The sequence below is a fragment of the Plectropomus leopardus genome, chromosome 18 (genome assembly GCF_008729295.1).
Source record: "Plectropomus leopardus isolate mb chromosome 18, YSFRI_Pleo_2.0, whole genome shotgun sequence".
In the NCBI taxonomy this organism is placed as follows: domain Eukaryota; kingdom Metazoa; phylum Chordata; class Actinopteri; order Perciformes; family Serranidae; genus Plectropomus; species Plectropomus leopardus.
In genome coordinates, this window is record NC_056480.1 from 15,584,470 (window position 1) to 15,606,291 (window position 21,822).

Here is a 21,822-nt window from a genome sequence, read left to right on the forward strand (position 1 = left end):
GAAAGGTAGGAATCAGACTCAAACACCACCATCGATGAAGCCCTGTGGTAATATCTATGTCAAGACTGCGTTTTTGTGACTACTTACTCAAGATTCTGAATTTTTCACTATAGCTTCCTGTATCAGTTTTATCTCACTCATAAGAGGCTGCATAAATAAAACAGTGCAAAATCTGAAACATGTCTTTTGGGTACTTTTTTTTTTTACATGCTATTGGCTATGTGTGAAAGTATAGCACTTTTGGAGAGGCCATTCCACCATTACAGGCGTCTCCTTTCCATTATTTTTACTTGGTAACCTTAGCAGAAACGCAACTTTTAAATTAATCAAGATTGCAATTGCTATTGCAAGAAAATGTATAGTTTTAACATGGAAATCCATTTGCCCTCTCACCTTGTCAAAATGGTTCTCAGAAATGAATAAATGTGTATCTTTGGAGAAAATAACATGTTCTGGTAGATAGATAGATATTATCATTAAATCAAGCTATGGCAACCCTACACTGATTATATAGACTCTCAGTCTGTAATTTATTGACCCATACCTGATGCAGACTCACTGTGACTGACTGTATTTTGTTTAATTTATTTGACTTTGTTGACAATGTTTGCAAGGTGAATCTGTAATGGGGTAGGGGAAACAATCTTGTCTTGGTCTTTATTGTTATTCTGTTGCTTAAACATGAAAATAAAAAGAAATTACTTAAAAAATAGGCATATTAAGCTGAAGCTGTATGAGGAAAAAATTATGAGGATATCAAATGTAATGTACAAAAATGTCACATGTCAAGAAACAGTTTTAGTTCTTATCAGTTGAGGACTTACATGTAGAGGCAAAGCATGTGTGGAATTAGTAAGGATTTTTTGGGAGAGGAAACAGTGACTTTCCTCTAAATTTGCAAAGCTTTTGCAAATTAACATTTTTTGAAGTAATATTTGTAAAATGAAAGCTCTTGCTGCAAATGCAGTAACATGTAACTCATTGTGACTCTCTTCTTTTGGATTTTAGCCTACATATTTTTTTAAAGAATGAAAATGTTTTCTTTTGACTGTGTGGGAGAGTTTAACAAAAGCTTTTATATGAGAAATGACCAAGGACGTGGGTGTCATTCTAACACTGACGGGGACTTATATGGGGAGTGTGAAGGACATCAACCTGAGGATTTTGAGCATTACACAGTTAATTTCCTGCAATCTGGTGAATTTTTAGACAACAATTTGTGCCATTTCTGTATCAATTTGTGGTGTAAATGTATACTTTTTTCAAAATAAAAGTTCTCTGCTACTTTCATGATTTTAATGGGCAGACATATGCATCTGTATTGAGTGGGACATGTCCCTTGATTCCCCCCGAAATCTACATCTATGCATGTCACGCTCATTTATTTAGTCCCCTTGCGCAGTAATCCCTCAATTTATTGTGTAATAGTTTGTCTTTTTCTCTCAAAACATACTACATTAAAATCTGAGATATGTATCTGACCAAGGGACATTACAACCAAAATATATCTTGTTCTTTATGCATATGGTAACGAACTCCAATCACAGTGGCCACTGCTGCTCTCTTATCTGAAGCAATTTCACCTTTTTCCACTTCACAACAACTCGCACCACCAAACACCTTCGTTGCAACACAAAAAGTAGACTTTATCATCCTAAATGTATGTATGTGATGCAGACGCTTGATTCATATGGACAAATCCTGACATAACTCATAGGAGATAGGTCATTATGATTACACAGAGTGCTCCCTACTGGCCATTATCATTCAAGTGCATCTTTACACTGAAGGACACAGCAAACCCTGTTTGGCTCTGACACTATGGTACAATTTGTGGCTTTGTGTGTGTGTGTGTGTGTGTGTGTGTGTGTGTGTGTGTGTGAGAGAGAGAGAGAGAGAGAGATGGAGACACAGCTTCTTATTTGGAAGAAACAGGGAACAGGTGCACTGAGTATTGCAGAGTGAGTTTTTAAGGACAGTCAGATCAACAGTACATTAATAGCAGAATAAGTCATTGCAGCTGAATGTGTGTGCATACGTGTGTGTCTGTTTGTGTGTAACCAGGAGAGCCGAGTCTATTTTATCATAAGTTGCAGTGGACACTAAAAGATGCAAATAGGCTAAATAAAATATCTGTTATTTTTTTAAATCTAATATTGATGATTCAGTATGTAGCCTCTCAATAAAACGTTGCAGTAAATGGCCGGTGGATTTATCTCTAACCATAACCTGACCATAAGGTTAAGTGTTCCTAATAGTTATAAATGAGAGGCTGCCCGTTACTTTTGTTTATTGGCATGCTTTCTTTAGGTCCCCTTACTGATTCCAGTAATATAACATGTCGCACTCACCGCGCTTGCAAAATGAGATTAGACTCTGACATAGGCCCCGCATCATCCGCCGACGAGCCCGCACCATGAACTCTTCACCCGGGCACGGCACGGCGACGAGACGACGCACGGAGGCGGAATATTCAAGCAGGAAGTCAGGGAGGCAGTCGGCGGCTGCGCGCTCCGTGGAGCTCCAGGCGCGCTCCTCCGCTCCTGCAAGAATTAGACATTCAAGTGTGCCATCTACCGACGAAAAAACGCAATGACACCGTCAGATGTGAGTGCTGAGAGTCTGAAATCCTTGACAAAATACTGTGCTATACCAAACCTCATAAGCACTCAGTAGTGGGTTTATGAAAATCTGTAATACTGAATGCTATGTTAAATTTTAGTGTCACTATCATATTATTACAGTATTATTTCCCCATTATATCCCTTCAATGTTTTGCTGTTCAGGAATTAATGTTGAATATTTAACTAATTTTTTTGCATCTATTATTATTGATTTATTTCATAATATTCATGTTGGGGTCCTCTGGTGATATGTTGGAAATATTACTGTGAAGGTTGACAAGGATTTCTTATGTATCTTTAAATTGCAGCATTTCTGTGAGGGTGTGAGGTTGAGCCCATCTGGACAGACAAACAGACAGACAGACAGACAGACAGACAGATCGATAGATAGGTATTACTTTCCGTAAACACACTTAAATATACATAGGGTATTTGCACGCATGCACACACGCACGCACGCACACACACACATACTTCTATATATATTCAATAAATACACTAAATAAATACACACATACTTACATACATGCATACATTTTGTACATACATACACACATACTGTACATACATACTGTACATACATACATGCATGCATGCATGCATACATACATAAAGTGTACAGAGAAGGAGCTGCAGAAGGAGAAACAGAGGGACATTTTATTGGCCTGGTTTTATTGCTCTCACTCAGGACTCATATCCTGAGTTTAACAGGGCTAAAGGCAAAAGGTTTTAAGTGTGTGTGTGTGTGCATGAATGTGTATGTATCCACGTATGTGTGCAAGAGAGAAGCAGGGGGTTAGTGCCTATTACTGAGGACTGCACATGTAGGCCAAGGCCACATTTTGTTGAACTAAACTGAACACAGTAATGTTGGCCAAAGACTGTGTTACTGCCTGCATAATATGATGAGAGAAGGGCAGTTACCATTTATTTTATGGTAATATTTCACTTTATAGTGAGAAAAATAACAGTAATCTGTAATTTCCCACTCTTAATGCGGCATAAAGCAGTTTAGAAATGGAAATTAGGAGATTGAAGGTGTCAGAGGGAATATATAACAAGGGAGAAAATAACCAACAGCTCATAATATAAGCTGCCATCCCCATCTCATTCTGCACAAAAAAAATGTTTGACATAAGCTTTTCCACCAGTTCCAACATCACAATATTTACAGATCCTGTTAATAGTGTGAGGGATAGTGTTTCCCAGATGGCCTGAGATGCATCTTTGCGCTGGATCATTTTACAGTTTGTTTATAACACAAGCAAACAAAAGATTCCTCCCCGTTATTCAATCCATCTGAGTTTGGGCACGATCACTTTGAAGATAGAGTGACACAAAATCATTGCATTGTTTCATCCTGATATCACAGTGCAGTAATGAGGGATATATAAGCAGGGAGTGGTGCAGAGTTTGAGCTCTGCGTAGCCTTTGGGGAGTGCTGAGTAAACATGAGCTACAGTTGTAATGCTCTTTAACGACCATATGTTATCTTTTACATTCTTTTTTTAATGGATTTCAAACTCTTTGTGGTTTTAAAAATACATGTATGGGTTTGAGTGGGTTAATCCTTTGCCTGTATTTCCTCCAAATATTGCTGCTTCCATGAGGTCAAAGTGCACACAGAAAAATGCCTTTGTACAGAGCTTGGAGGGGAGACAGGTTTGTAAATCATTCCTAACAAAATTATTACTTTATTTTAGCCTTCTAGCTTTGTGAGGTTTTTGGAACCATTAAACTAAATGAACAGCAGAGACTCTGTAGAGTGTTTTTGACATAAAATAGTGCTGGGCTGAAAGGATGCACGCTGACGATGATTGTTTAGAGAGGCTTCTTCCTCTCCGTGCAGGGCAAGGACAGTTTATATGCAGAGTAAACTTAACTGTGTCAAAACCCTTAGAGCTGCAGTTTGATTGATATCAACACACTGTGAGAGTGTTTCATTTTTGAGGGGCAAAGTGACCTGAATCCTGTATAATTTCTCTCGCATTGTTTTATTTCATTTACCCTTTGAAAGCAGACCATGGGCCTATTTAAATAGATTTAAATAAAGAGCCATAATATTTAGAGAATTCAATCATTTTTGCAGCAGAAAGGATTCAGCCTTCCGTGTCATAACGTCATGAACTTATGTTAACTCACCTTACATGAGGTGCAAACGTAGTATTTCGCCGTAATTGTGCCGGATAACGCCGTGGGACCGCAGGAGATCCCTGTTTCCATAATCCTGTATCCCCCTAAAATAAAAACAACAATAGTTACAGGCCTCCATTCTTTTTTACAAGAGAAAGCTAGCTTCTGTCTTCCATGTAATCACTTCGTTACCCTGTTACCCTACCTCATGTGTTGTGAAAACGTAGTATTTTGCTGTATTTACGGCAGACTTTGCTCGCGGAAGGCCGCGGGGGATTATTTGCACGATCCTGTATATACCGACCTAAAATCAAAAACACAAAAGCTGGGGCATGTTTTTGCTGTAGAAAGCTGAAGTTTCCCTCTTCCGTTTCATAGCGTTGCACGCAAGTAGTGACGTCATTACGCCACGGGACCTGCGGTGCAAAAAAACACACGGTGGCGCCAGAGGAGCGAGTGATGGATGAGTGATGCCTTTGCGCTCTGATCATAAATATGAGCATATCTCACATAATGTATAGCCATTAGTTTAAATAACTTATGCAGTGTTAAGGAATATTTAGTTTGTGTTTCTAAATTGAAAATTATTTTGGATCGATATGTTTTGGGGTTTTTTTAATTTGTAAAATTTTATGAAAATGTCTGATTTTTTTATTTTTATGACAGAATTTCGATACTTCTGTCAATTACTATGGCTTATTGAATTATATAACCTTTTAATTTAAATTGGACAGATTTCAGGGATTTGAAGCATTTGAAGATACTCTGATAAATTACATCACAATAAACAAAAATACCAATGTAGGCAGACCATTTCTATTGCAGAGGTCAAAGGGTTAACCACTCACATGCTTTCTGTCTGATTGATGGGTCACATGCATGCGTCAGTGTTTGTAGGCTATTTTCATCACACATGAACATGTGTACTAAAATGTTGCAATATGCGGAGGCTAACAGTGGATTACAATGATGCAATGAGGTTGCTGCTTAAGGTTCCCAGATGGCATAGTGCCAATAAACTGTTTGTGTCCTCTGGTGTTCCTACTAGTGAGGCATTTCTAAGACATCTGATGTACAATTTTATGTGTCATTTTGATGAGTCAGAGAGTAGCATAATAGAGGCTTTAACCAGCCTGAGGATGAGCTGCTTTTGGTGCTCATCCAAACTCAGATAACACTGGCAAGATAGCCTATAGATGAATGGCTTTGGTAAAGAAAAAAAAAGAATGATGACTTGTGCTTGATTTTATTTTGTATGTTTTGTATTACTTTTTTAAACTGAATATCCTCTAAATATTAAGCGCAACACTCATAAGATGAGGCTAATAGAGATTATGTTGGTGATTACTGTGATAATGATTATGGCACAGAAAAGGCACAGATTTATTTTTCTTTCTTCTCTTCTTCACCCTACAACAACAACAACAATAACTACTACTACTGCTATTATTATTATTATTATTATTTATTATATTATTATTATATATTATTATTATTATTATTATTACCAGTAGAAGTAACAGCAGCAGAAATAGAAGTATAAATACTAATAGCCAGTACACGGTGTGCAGGAATAGCGCAGGTATTAGTAATAACACTAATAATGGCAGCCATCATTCATTTTATTATTAACATTTCTACTAACAAGTCAAAATGTCTTCAGTAAAAAAAGATCACCAACACAGATAATAGACAAAGGACTAAAACAGAAAGATAAGTAATACATCAACGTAAGAAGACAAAGTGATATAAATATCAATTTACATTTAAATAAATTGTAAAATTCACCCAAATATACCTTGTAAAGATACAAGTGCGGAGTCATATTGGGCAATGGTTGGACACGGGAATTTTCAAAATGTAGCATGTTTTGGACTATGATCTGTAGATGGCAGTAGAAGACAAAAAGTGGCCTCCTCTCTCATTGACCTGACATGATGTTAGTGTGTTGTGACCACGTTCCCACTGCTTGCTAATTGTGCCCTAATGCCATATTTTAGTTGCCAAAAGCTGAACAGAGACCCGGAGATCACATTTAGCAAGATTCCACACTAAACTAACACTGTAATGTTTTGATAACCGAGTTAAAACTGTATTTTGGTCTCTTTTAAGCGGGATTCATCAGCAATTTCCCTCACACTTCATCAACAACACTCACAAACACACACACACACACACGGAGGAAATTCTATAGTGTGTATAAAGCGTTTACTTGGAGTAAATGCACCTCGTTGCTTGATGATAAAATTACGGGGGCCTGCTTGTATATCAATTTATCTCTGCCTCGCTTTGTATTTCAAATTGATTCCATCTAATTCTATTACAAGCTGCTAAACCTGCATCCGTGATCATCTACACATAAAACTATAATTGACAATCTTCTTGGCTGTCGTCATATTAAGGCGGGTTAAATGCAACGTGGAGGCGCGCTTCGGGCAGACTATAATTAATATGAACTGTTTACGGCGTCGACTGGGCCACGTCGGTTAATGGTGTTGTTTATTGTGTTGCAGGAGCCCCGCGTTTCCGGTGCATCAATCCTCGTGTCAGTGCCTGGGCCCCGGTGTCGCCGAGGAGTGATGGCCGTGCGGTGATTATAACGGAATAAAAGGACGTAATGAAGTGCTTTCCGCCCCGTTATTCTCGTGTGCCCGGCTGCTGTCAGCCACCTCCACGCTGCCTTGATGCTCCACTCCTCCCCCCTCCTTCCCTCCCTCTCCATCTCTCCATCCCTTCACTGGATTGCCACAGAATGCTGCTTGTTTTCTCCATTTTAAATATTTTTTTCATCATAAGGTTCATATAAAGTTTAATCATCTAAAATGCTAATAAGTCGACGGGGGCCACAGCTGCAAGTGCTGTGTGTGTGTGCATGTGTGTGGCATTTACTTCCTTGTGGTTTCTGTTAATATTAGTGTACACTGTAAAATCTGACAAGATGATCTTACTTAAACAATCTTGGAAATCAATTCCCTTAAAAAAGGAAAGTACATATAACTATTCATCTTCATTTATGTTTACTTTATATCTAATTGTAATCTATAGTTACAGTTTAGTTGTATTTACTTAATTTTGTGAAGCTGCCGCAACTTAAAAATTACTTGGAGTTACCTCAGTAAACCACGTTAGTCTGACTTAACTAAATCATGACAGAGAATTCTGCCAATGATAAAGTTAGGAGATCTGTTTTCTTAATATGTTTAAGAAAATACAAATATGATTGACGAGTTTGCAACCAGCAGAATACAAATATATAGCAAAGTACACTTGGTTTACTGAAGTTGCTAAAATGTAGAAAGGTTGATTTAAATAATTATGTCATTTTAAGGTTGCAACATCTTTAGAAAATAGTAAATGTAACTAAATTTTAAGTAAACTTAAAAATTAGATGTGAACATAACTTAAGAGTAGTAGTTATATTTTCTCACATCTTTCAAGGCAATTGGTTATCTAGATCTTTTTAAGGAAAATCAACTTGACAGATTTTACAGTGTATCTGCCTTATTTCTATATCTGATGTGTGCATATAGCTGTGTGCGTATGCACGTGAGGGAGAAAGAGAGAGACTAATGGAACAGGTTGGTGGTGATTAATTGAAGAAATAGAGAGTTGATTGTAGTAATTAAACAAAACAAGGTAAAGCAAACGACTGGGCTGCCATCTGGGCCCGCAGGCTGAGAGCACATGCATTTACCCACTGCCAAGCACACCATTTATTTACCCATATAAAGATGCTAGGGGACCGGCTGGGGCTCACTGTGCTTGTTTGTGTACGTGTGTGTGTGCATGTGTGTGTACATGTGCATTTTTGTCAGCCAGAAAGAGAATTTTATTCATCATATGGCAATGTGCGTACGTGCACATGTAGACTAATGTTTTGTTTTTAGAGAGAATGGCTAGTTTGGTTCCTCAAATGGGAATGCTGGATATATGTGTGCAAAAATGTTTATATCATATTTGCATCTGTGATGGTAGAGACATTCATCTAGTGTCACTCTGCTGATCATCTGTGCTGCTTTGGTGGATAAACACCACAATCAAGTGCTGCTGTGATGGAGAGTGAATGTGCAGAGATGCATAACAGAGACATGGATGGCACCAGATTAATTAACACACACACATCCAAACATGCACATAGCCATATGAACTCAAATGCTTTTACACACGCAGACATCCACCCACATGCACTCCCAGGCTGTGTGTTATTTTTGAAATCAGTCAACCATCAGCTAAATCTGGTCTCTTCATTTTGCCGGGCGCTTCGGAGAGAAAGCTGTGAGAGGTGGTGTGCGCATATGAAATTGCTTACATTATATGCTGCAATGTTTTTCCAATGGGCTGGAACATATTAAGCTGAAAATGAATAGCAGGTCTTCTCGACACCATGTTGAGCGGTGGATAAGCCTTCACTTCCCCTTCTCCGAGTGCTCCATCATAACGACAGCTGTCACTTTTATAGTGAGTGTATGCGTCCGCCTGTGTGCATATACTGTGTTTGTACCATATGTTTGAATTTATGCGCATGCATGTGTGCATTTATGTGACTGAGCAAGTGAGTGTGTGCCTGCTATTGTACAGCGGTGTGCAGTGGCCCTCTATAGCAGGTCATGTGTTGAGACAAAGGATCACATCTGCCTGACTCCCACTGGAAAGGGAGCCATGCACATCTATTTGTTTTAGCGTTGGTCATACAAAGCAGGAAGATGTTGTAATGATGTGCATGCAGATGATTATTATAAATATGACATCTTTTATATACCCCAGCAGGTACAGAGTGCATGCATCTAAGCATATGCATGTGTTGGGGCGTGTGTGTGTTTGTGATCTCTGTGTGTTCACATATGCATATTTATGTCTGTGTGCATGTCTGCATGTGTATGTGTGTGTGTCAGACGGTGGCTCATTGGTATGCGGAGTGTCTCCGGTTCCCCTGTGGTGCTGGGTGGGATAGGAAGCATCTGTCACCTCTGCAGAGATCCAGCATGCTGCCGACTTAACCCTTAAAGCGCTGCATCACCTGAGGGCTACTATCTCAGAGAGAGAGAAAGAGAGAGAAAGAGAGGGGGGGGGGTTCCTATTGGCAGAGACACCCAGATGGGTGGGTCTCCTGTCAGGATTTTGCCTTGATTGATAAATCAGAGGGAGGAGCAAACACAGAAGGACATGGCCTATCCCAGCAAGAGGTGGAGCCTTGTTGCCGCAGCACCCCAACACCTTGATAACCAATTGGAGGACCAAAAATTGCTGACATATTGCTCTCTTTCTTTCTCTTTTCTCCCTTTAGATCCTTATTTCCCTTTCTCAGTATCTCTTTTTGGCTGGACCGCAGCATGTGAGGCCAGCCCTACATATGCAAAACTCTCTGTAACTGGCTGACTGAGTGATGAAGTTGTAGCATTGGTCAGTATGACGTTGCTGTTTTCCCATTGGCTGTTGTTTTTCAAAATAAATAGGCGCGGACACAGTGGACACGCTGACAGATGTGGACAGTCCTGTATTAGTCCAGTGTAACATTGTAGCATGGTGGAAATGGCAAGCTAGACAGCTAACTAGCCATCTGACAGAATTCTCCATTTGGTGATCAGCAGCAATAGGACAATTCACAATCTATTGTTACCAGCGGAGCTTGGCTCTGATAGCGACTGAAGGCAGCAAAGCCTCCGCCAGTCACACAGGGACGTACATCCCCGGAGCTGCAGAGGGAGGATGTGTTTATGATCACCCGGTACAGCTCCAGAGAAAGCAGCTCCTTCCGGTGTGACTGTGTCTTACGTTAAGTTTACTGTTCTCCATGTAGGCTACGTGAATTTTGGGCTGGACAAAAACAATGTGTTTCATACACCTCTGGTTCATAACCTAGGTCCCGACCCCAGTGTGGGTTGCCAAAGCTTCCCAGGGGGTCTTGAGGCCTTCTTGGTTTTAAGGGCTGTCAAAAAAACTTTAAAAATACATTAAATAAAATAAACAGTAGGCCTATCTCAGCATTTCATTAAATTATGCAGAGATAAGTAAAGGCAATGGTATTTTTTTAAGTTTAGATTAATGTTCAGTTTTAGGTTGAGAGTGCAGTTTATCAGTTGTTCTACACTGTTATTGGTATAAATTTAATACATTATGAATCATCAGTTTACTTGATAGTATAGAAGTCCCTGAAGGAAAAAGTTGGAACCACTGTACACAATCCAGCCGCATACTAGGTTTTAAGCTGCCATTTTGGATGACATGCTATATAATGTGATATATTTAGTGTGTAAAGTCAAAATGTCTCCTGTGCAAATGCTTCACTTTTAACCTCACAGGTGGGACTTTAGTCTCACAACTCTTTGTGCTGTACCACAATTTGACACAATATCAGTACAGACCTATGAAATACTTCACACCAAAAAAAAGAAACATAGGAATCATATCTGTTCGCATATCTACCCTTTCTCGTTTATGCAAGGCTGTGTGTGTGTGTGTGTGTGTGTGTGTGTGTGTGTGTGTGTGAGTATGTCCTCCGGGTGTCATTGAGCTCTGGTATAAATCAGCTGGGTGTGCGAGCGTCGGGCTGCAGTAAATTAGCCAGGTTTTAATTGTGTCTGTAATAGATGACTATAATTAGTCAAGGCTCTTCCTCAGCCTCTGCTGCCCTGACATAATCTTCTTCTAACCAAACTACACATCCCTTCGCCTCTCCATCTCTCCATCCTTCATCTCTCTGTAGCCTGGAGGGACAGGAGGGATCTTCTCTTCCTCCTCCTCCCTGGATCCCCCTCTCTGACAGCTACTCAGAGAAACCCACCAGAGAAAGGCCCTCTCTTTTTGTCTATCTGAAGCGATTTTCCATCTGCACGTCTCATTGGGAAATCCTTTTTTCTAAAAGAAATTGTCATTTTCAAGGCAAGTTTCAACTTTGAGTTGACAGCCGCAGTCACCTTTGGACCTGTGGTTCAGATCAGAGCAAGTTTAAAAAAATAAGCATTGAAGTGGCCATCTGTTTCCTGGGAGTTCAATCCTTGTAGAGATGTAACTTCTGAACATAATTAAACAAATTAAATGCTATTAGTTCACTTAGTTATCCCAAAGCTGTACTTGCTTTCTCACCATTACTGATGCAATCCAAACTAGATTTCCACATAGAGTACACTGGCACAAGGCAAAACAAGTTTAGAGACAGATACATTAGATTGTGTGTGTTAATGTTCAACTGTGAGGACGTGAATTTTCAACATGATGCTGAATTCATCTTTATTAGCAGGGAGGAAACAACTGCCCACAGCCATAACTTTAATGACAGAAGTGTATCAGGCTCCTTTGGTGGTTGAGACTTCCCTATGAGTTCCTGCTCCTCAGATACTTTAAATGACTAAAACAATAAGAAAAGAAACAACAACCTTCAAACGCTGTCTGATCTTCAAATAATGTAACTCTCTGAAACCAACAATCTAACAAGCACCTCTTTAGACTGTCCTCATTCACAGTTCGTACGTATGTCTACAAGTAATGCACTATAATTCCTATACAGCCCACATAATCCTGAGCTAGGAGGCTGTGATCACGTGACCTTTGTGCTGCAGGCTGTCCTCCGTCATAGGACGGTAGCAAAGGAGGAAGTCAGGTCAGCTAGTACGAAGAGTGAAAAAGTCAAAGAACAGAGGAGGTCACTCACTTGTCCAGTGTGAAACCAAAAGTCAGAGTTGAGTTATTTTATCCCTTTGAAACCTGAGGGAACTGGTTTGATTCTCCCAAATCATTGGGAGAAGGCAGTGAGAAACTTAACAAGACATGGCACAAAAAATAGCAAGAAATTAATAAAAAAGTTACACAAAAATTACCTGAAAATGCGCAAAAAGGTAAAAAAAAAAAAAAAAAGAAAGAAAGAAAAGTAAGGAAAATAACCCCTGTAATTTGAAAAGGAAAAAATCATAGCATAGTTTTAAATAAATTGAATATACAGTAGTTTTCTGGACAATTTTTCCTGTTTTTGTTTTGTTTTATTTCCAACTTTAAAAAAATTGTGTTTTTCTTATCGCTTTTTACTAGTTTCTTGAAATTTGTGGGACATTTCTTGCCAAGTTGCTTTGTGCCTTTTCACCCATTTTTGAAAGAAATCAAATCAATTTGCTCAGAGAAAAAAGGGGTTAAACAAAATTTTAAAACAGCATTTTAAAAATGAAAACGACCTCCGTGCACACAAGTGTTTCAGCACATTATTACAAAATTAACTCAAATGTGTCCAACATGCCTTAAAGCGCTCATAACATGACCATTTCATATACACAGTGCATGGGTTTGCCAAATATGAACAGGAAGCAGACTGTCCGCTCTATGGTTAGTTGTTTAGTTACTGAAAATACCACTGAGGAAAAGTAAGACCAGAGATTTCTTTGCTTGGTCTGATGACGAGGTGGACTCTTACTGAAGGTAACACACATGGTGGTCAAGGCAGTGGAAACATAGATGGGAGTTTTTGCAAAGCAATTACATCCATTAGTTCAGTACTGGGAGCATTATCCATCACTGGAGGAAGGCATGGAAATGGGAAAGAAGTACCCACATAAGCAGGATGAAACAACCTGTTCTCATTTCCAGGTAGTCAAATACCAACATTTTGTCACGCTCCTCAGCGTCTCATAGCGATGCGCACGGCCCCGTTTACAGAATATATGACATACAGCTGAAACACACTGTAACCTAAAGTTTAGGCAACAAATAAAATACATTTAAATAAATGTATGCAGGTGATGACCGTACATAAATTGTGGAATTGAAAAAACAATTACAACTTTTGGTTTTACCTGGGATATAGGTACATAAGGTACGTTATGTAACACTGTGTTAAAACAAACATCAACGTGTCTAAAATCTCTGTCTCCGCCCAACCAGACTAAAGCGCAGGCCTGGAGTTTTCAGATTAAATTCCTGACAGCAGCATTTTCAAAAGCCTTGGTTTTCTAAAACAAAAAAAAGTATCATTGTGGATGTTGCCAGCCCCTCTCTCTTCAACTGATAATAAAACACCTATTAACATGCCTCCTTAAAATGACCTGAACTTCCCAACAACCTAAATGTCAAAATCAATTGTTTTGAAGATGATCATAGACATGTGATGTTATGCAGCTGAACTTCTGCACCCAAACACTTTCCTATGAACACACAGGGCTGCTGCAGAAATCACAGCCCCTGCTTGATAATCTGTAATGCACCTAATCACCTACAGGTGTACGTGACAGAGGGGTCGCACCAATGGGATTTGACACAGCTGACGGCCTGTACCTGATAAGGCAGGACAAAACTGAAAAATGTTGCTGCAGGGGGATCCATGCGCTGATTAGGCTTGTGTTCGATTCCTCCGAGTGCCGATTCATCAGTGTCTACTAGCACCCGTTTACCCGGTTCTTGGGTGTCAGTGTGGTCACATCACTGCCGGGACCTCGCCAATCTCTGTCGCACAGAATCAGCATCCGGGAGGGTAGCAGCCAACACGTTCAGCTCACCTCTGCCCCTTTCAAACACACACACAAACACACACACATACACACAGCAGTGCTGTGCCCCTAATCACAGCAACAAACATGATAAACTGCGTACACTAACCCTGCCTGTAAACATACAGAGCACACACACGACTTCAGCTGAAACTGACCACACACACACACACACACACACACACACACACACACACACATTAGTCCATTCTGAGATGTGACCCCCCCCGAAGTGCCTTGGTCACCAATCAGGACCACTTTGTCAAGGCACAGGTAACCGTGACGACTCTAATCCCTCGGCAATCGGCCGGTCATTCATCACCGCCGAGGGAAGGAGAACGAGAGGAGCTGTAGAGAGAGAGGGAGGAGAGGGAGGGAGAAAAAGAGGGGGGGCGGGTGTCACAGACAGGGGCAACGGTGCAGACAAATGGCCCCAAAAATTCAGTATTAATCAGCAACTGATTTGCTGCCCCTTTAAAGCCAATACCACTTAACAACTTGGGAGAGGGAGGGTGGGGATGGAGGGATAGAGGGAAGATGAGTGTGAGCAGGAAAATATAGACAAAACAAGGGAAGAAGAAAAGATGAATAAATAAATAAAGGAATAAAGAAGAGAAAGAGAAGAAAGAGAAAGGAAAGCACCTTATTGGAGTCTACTGTTGCATTAGGTGTTCAGTTTGTGACATGGTAAAATGCTGTGTAAGGTCCTCCCCTCGACACACACACACACACACACACACACACACACACACACACACAAGTAGCCCCTGTGTTGATTTGTCACTGGAGTTGATCAATAGCTGTGATGGAAACAGAATCAGCTCAGATGGATTAAACGTCCCAGTGGCTCTGACGTTATTTTCCCATTAAGAGAAGGCTAATCATTCCACACACACACACACACACACACACACACACACACACACACACACAAACACAGGTACACACACACACACACACACACACACACACACACACACACACACACACTGAAGCACATACATATGCATAAGTCCCTTCTGCACTAAATGGATGCAGTTTCATATCAATTTAAGCGCAGTTAGCGACATAAACATGAACACTTTATACACAAGGTGGCGCAGCTAAAAATAAAAGCACACACACAATACCACACAGATGTGCGTTCAAGAAGCTGTGACATAAGTGCTAACAGTGTGACTGTATTGATCTGAGCCTGTTTCCCTCAACAACACACACTTAGGTCTTAAACAAAACTCACTTATCACTATAATTGACATGAAAGCAACATTTTACAACTTTTCCACTTTTTATTCCCCATGTGACTCTTGTGAGAATCAGAGTAGAGGTTAATTTCTCTGGATTATTGCCTATGCAATGCTGTATAATGTATAATATATACAATTGAAAATGAAAAAAAAAATCCACATTAGATTGATGTTATAGTTCAAATCTGAATTTAAAGAATCAAATACCGAAATTGCATTTTTAAAAAAGTTGCCATGCCAATATGTGTGGTTTTATGGCAAAGTTTTGAGATACTCCTCGAGGATTTCCACACCTGTACTGAGACGGAAGGAAAACAAAAGGGAAAAACCAACATATGCTGTCCTAAAGTTCATGCGCCACCATGGACCTCCAAAACAGCTTGCTGGCATAGATTCTGCAAGTCTCTGGTGCTCTACTGGATGGAGGGACACCATTTTCCCAAAAGATAATCCTCATTTGGTGTTAACGAGCTCTGTCACCTGCCAAAACCTCTGACTGATGTTCATTGGGGAGATAAAAGGTGACCAGGAGTGTCATAGTAGAGAATATGATTCATTTAATATTCATACTTAGACCATTCAGTGACCCATTCATTTATTTATTTATTTATTTTATTGGCTTTCACTTGTCACCCACCTACAGTATCTCAAAACCTGGGGATATAAAACCAAAACTATCAACATGGTTACCATGGTTACATGTAGCCTATAGGTTTATACACTGAGGGGTAACACCAGACCCCTGCAGATTTTGTCTCCCTCAGTCAGTACGTTTACATGCACACCTACGTCAAGCTGCGAGTACAGTTCGATTAGGCCATTTAATCCGAATATTGTCCTTGTCCTCATACACAAGCACTGGGGAGAATCGATTTATTGGTGGAAGTATGACTGACTCCACCATGGTAGGTGGCAATATGCCCCCTTTCAGCTAGTTGCTACTGGACCTTTTTCCTGTTGACCTTTAGGTCACATTCCAAACAAGTTCACAAGCAGCAAACAGGTTGCGTGTTGAATGGTGACAACATGGATAACTTTCCGGCGCTGTACATTTTGTATGTACTCTACCCTTTACATTTTCCTTTTGTCTTGTTTTGTTTTCTTCCCTTCTTCTTCTGCTTTTGTTTTTCCCAACTTTCTTCTACGAATTTATGCTCTTCAACTTCTAGGTCAAAGCCCGCCGCAGGGACTATAGAGCATGCACAGAACACCTACGCAGGTTAGGGTCCAATTTAGGCGCATACATGAAAGAGTTATTTAACCCCCAACTACATTATCTAGGTGTGTTAGTCCCACTTCAAGTAAATCAACTTAGTACGATTTCAGTCAGACTAGCATGTTTACATGCATTGTAAAAGTCAAGTTTTAGTCGGACTAACACAATATCTCGACTTTTTCTAACATCATGTAAACGTACTGAATGTTCGCTCCATGGCTATGGCCTTGTCACTTTGAGACTAAAAAGATGTTCAGTGCTACAGGGCAAGTGCTTAAAGATGTATAGATCTATAGCACAGAGGAATATGATATTTCAGCCTTTGCCTATACAGGCAATACTTGCTACTGGGATGAATTTATTGTTTGTTTTGGTATTTTTGTGGGGTTTGTTGACATTTAGAGAAATATGGAACGTCTTCACTATAATCCCCTTAGAATAAAAACACCACACCAGTGACAGAATTCAAGTTCACCCTAGAAAACCCTGCCAACAGAAGGTATGAGTTAAGTGTAAGACAGTAAATAAGGTAAATACTATACATGACCAAGGACGCGGAGGTGAAATGATACATTATCTGACGTGTGATGCAGGAAAGAACATGAGGCAGGAGTGCAGAGAGAGAGAGAGAGAGTGATAGCTCTGCAGGGAGGAAGCATGAGACCATCTGCTGTTGGTTACCTGCTGTTCCCCCTCTTTCTCTCCGCTCACCTTCCCTCTCTTCTTTCTCCCCATTTCCCCTGCAGTCTATGAAGGTACTCAGTCAGTTAGTGTCAGAGAGTCGGCGTATACACACCAGGGACTCCACACACAGATGCACATACAGTACAAAGCCGGCATTCAGTTGATTTTTAGCTTTATATGTAATATTTATACTCTCCATTCGCTGCATGCTCGTTGCAGTCACTCTGTTACCCCTCTTTTTCTCTGTGTTTCTGTCACCATACAAACATGCATACATGACAGGCACACACATACATATACAGATACACAACAAACACACACACACACTGTGAGAGGGTCCCTCTAATGGATTCTGAAGATACCAATTTCCCCTCTGCCACCAAAGACAGAAAACCCTCTGAGCTCAATTACCCCTGTCTCACACACAGCAGACGAGACCACATGCACATACACACGCGCACACACACACACACATACGTGCACACACACTCATCTTCACTTGTAATCATAGGCGCACACACACACACACCTTAAGCCACAGTGACATGTCAAGAATCACACAATCAGAGTCCCGCAGGCGAACTGAGAGGAGTATTAGTCTAAGGTAGATTTTATGTGATAGGAGATAACAGGGTGGGGGAGGGGAGAAAAATTGAGGGGTTGCTGGGAGGTGAGGTGCAGGGGGAGAGGCCGCAAAAAGTGGAGATGGTTGGATAGGGGATAGCCAGATGGGAGGTTGAAGTCAAAGATGCAGAAAGAGAAATATGGGAGAAAGAAAGGCAAAGAGAGATGTGAGGGAGATATAAGAGCAGACTTGAGAGGAGGTGCGGGCCTCTGGCTTTTACAGAACCCACTCTTCCAGAAACCTTATTAAATTCTACAATTAGCTGAACGTCTCAGGCTATAAATAGGCTCACTTTTCCCATTCCGTGATGTCAGTCAGCGGGCCAGGCCTCGACTGTGGGGGGAAACAAAACAATTTAAATTATAGCGAGGCTCTCTCTTTGTCTGGCCACCCTTTTAACGGGATAATTACTAGTCTATTCATTCGCGCTCGGCCAGGGCGATATATCACCTCACTGCGCAGCGGCCCCGCTTTCTGTGATAAACGTCCTTTACTGGAGATGTGGGGAAGGAAGGGGAGGGGAGGCTGAGGGTTAACGTGTGCCCGTTGATATCAGCTCACTGTCTGCTGCTGGCTTTCACCAAAAGCCTCGTCGGCTAGATTGAATAGCCTCCTGCCAGAATCTGGAGAGCACCAGGAGCACTGCACCTTGGTTTGCAGAGTGACACCGACACCCTCCCATGGGGCCCCGGCGATGAGGAAATGAGCGAGAGCTGGGAATGAAAGGGAAAGAGAGGGAGCGAAAGGCATCTATTATTCAGCACGGCCCCGACCCCTGCATACGCGCGCCATTAAAAATAGGAAATCCATAGCGGAGACAAATGGCTTCTAAATGAAGCGCTACAGGAGGAGAGCGGAGATAGGGACCCCTGTCACATGCGCTTTAATTGTCTCCCGGGGCGATAAGGGGATTTATCAAATTCATCGTGCCAGTAAGAGCTGTTAGGCCTACGACGACGAGCGGTTGGAGAAACAGCGCAGCACGTGTTTGTTCGTTCAAAGATACGCGCCATGAGACGGGATGGGCAAAGCAATTAGAGCGGCCATAAATTGTGCCAAGCTGAAACAACTCCAGCGCCAACTGACGGTTATGGTTAAATAAAACCCAATGCATGGGCTGCTCCTTTGTAAGTAAAAACACAAAAGAGCAGGCAGTGATTGACACGTGTTTACTCAGCAGGTATGACTACATGGTAGGTGCTTGACACTCAACTGCTGGAGACGTCATGAAAAAAATCACTACCTTCATCCCCATAAACTGCGCCGTCGTCTTCACCATCAGAAAAAAAAAAAAAAGTGCTTTGTCATCAACCGAGCAGCCTTCACCTAAAAACGCTCTAATGTTAGCAGACCCGTTTGACCTTTCTGAGATCACAAAGGCTCCTCCCACAGAGGCCAGAGGGCTGGAGGAGCTTCTGAGAGACATGTTTTTTTTTATTTGCTTCTGCTATAACTATGGCAACACTGGGGTTTTGAGCAAAAAGGACAGACTGGGGACAGATACAACATACTTCAAAGAACGATCCAGAATTATTGAGTGGTGTTTTGGGGCTATTTCAGGACAGTGTACTAACACTCACAAATGCATAAAGTAGTTTTAAAATGTTTATTAGTTAATTTAGATACATTTTAGTTAATTCACTTAATTTAATTTGCTAACAGACTTACATGACCGCCTATAACCCCAACCATAAAATGATCTTATCCTGTATAAGATCGCAATAAGGCTAGTGATATTCGAGATTTCTTTTATTTTCAATCAATCTTCTGTTATTCCTCTGTGTAACAGATCTCTGTTGTTGTCCAAAAACTATTAAAAACACATCAGTCAGCCTCACTGTTGCAATGGATGTTTTTCTTTATCACAATGAACATGGGCACCGTAGGTGTCTTTCCTTTTTTTATGTCAATCCCAGCTGTTTAAGGAAATTACTGAGCCTCAAAAGAACAAAAGAAATTAAATGTGTGTGTGCCTTAGTTTTCTTTATCTTATGTCTTTGGAAAACTTGGCTTGACATAGGGATGAGTGCCGCAAAAGGGGCAGGAAGTTTAACGGCACTAAAAGACGAAGTATTAACACATTTGTTGGTTTTTCTCCATTATCAGAAACACAAGATGACACCAGTCTTATCCTTTTAAATGAAGGGTTTCTTTAAAACTCTATTTTTTGGAGAAAAAAATCATCTTCATGCAATTTATCAATTTTTCAAAACAACAAATGCAACTGCAATTGCAGCGCAGTTGGGCCACTGTGTAAGACATATATTAAAAACTGAATACAATGGTTTGCAAATAGTTTTTGACTTGCAGTGAGGGATATAAGTATTCATCAAGTCATTTTTCCCATCACACATTTTCCAGTGCAGCTATTCACATGAAATTCAGACCGAACACTGGTGATAACTGAATAACACTGAAAGAGAAAGCTTAACATTTCAAAGAAAATGGACCTCCCTCCCTTTGCATGCATGATCCTGTTTAAATACATTTAAAAAAAGAACCACCTAACTCTTGAACACTGGTTGTTTTTGCAGCAGAAAGATAAGGAGTCTCCCCTGTCATCACATCATGGCCTTCTGTAAGCTTACCTTACGTGCCGTGCAAACGCTGCGTTTCCCGTAATGACCGCGCGAGATTGTTTTTTGCATAATCCTGTATATAAATCGATCTAAACTCAATAATAATAAAAATAAAAGCTGGAGCATTCATTCTTTTTGCCGTAGACAGCCGAAGTTTCCGTCTTCCGTTTCATCGCATCATACGCAATTGATGACGTCATCACGCCAAGGTACCTGCGCTCAGAGCCCCATTCAAGTGCTCTACCTGCGCTGAAAAAACACGCGGTGAGTGAATCCTCCTCATCTCATAATGTGCATAGATCAAACTTAAGTTACAAAGGGTTAAGAGATATATTTTTATGTTTCTACATTTAAAAATCTTTTAGATCAATGTGTTTTGTTATTTTATTTTGTGAAATCAGATGAAAAAACATTTCTGATTTTTGTATCATTTTTTTTAGCAATTGTTATGGTTTATGGACTTACCTTTTAACTTAGGTTGTACAGATTTTAGGGACATAAAGCATTTGAAGATACTGACATCATGGTATCATAAGTAAAAATACCCATGTAGGCAGGGGTGGACCAGTTCATACAATACCTGAAATATAATCAATACTTGGAGAAGCCTTGGTTTGCGATGTCAGCTTCCTGAATGAAGAAAGCAATCTCCCACAGTCTTTAAGCCTTAAAGAAATTTCACTTTCAAAATTTCCACACCTTGTGTCCTCAGTTTCCAGATTCTTGCTGAGTGTTGTTAAAAGAACGGGGGGTGTTAGGTTTTTAAGTAGTAAACACGCAAACATTTTTGGAACATGTTGCAGGCCTCAAATTAAGAATGACTGCATATTTACAAAAAACAATTGTGTTTATCAGTTTGAACTCAAAATACCTGTCTTCAGACTTTATTAAATTGAGTAAAGGAAGGAATTTCAAATCACCGCATTCAGTTTTTATTTACATTTTACACAGGGTTACAACTTTTTAGGAGTCTGGGCTGTAATACTATTCTACCTGAGTACTTTCTGAGCGCAGCCAGTCGAACCCAGACACACTCACACTTGCTTTATTTTAATGCAAGACAGCATTTTGTCAGTTAACGTCATTTCAGTTGTTTGTGAAATGCAGACACACGCAGCCATAATTCCATGTGCTAATGTAAGCAAACATTGTTTGTCTACAAACAAATTCCTGCTGTCACACTGGTCTTTATCTTCCATCTACATTAAACAAAGTGACATGTGCCCTGCCGCTGCACTTTGGGATAA

At 40.4% G+C, this 21,822-nt stretch overlaps 1 long non-coding RNA gene across 1 annotated transcript; it reads right to left on the reverse strand.

The window, feature by feature from the left end:
- Positions 1–2,403: 2,403 nt before the first annotated feature.
- Positions 2,404–5,109, reverse strand: LOC121957477. The gene is made up of 3 exons (XR_006106783.1): positions 4,963–5,109; positions 4,767–4,861; positions 2,404–2,543 (listed from the first exon to the last, which is right to left on the reverse strand). It is a non-coding gene; the product is annotated as an uncharacterized LOC121957477 (long non-coding RNA).
- Positions 5,110–21,822: the final 16,713 nt, after the last annotated feature.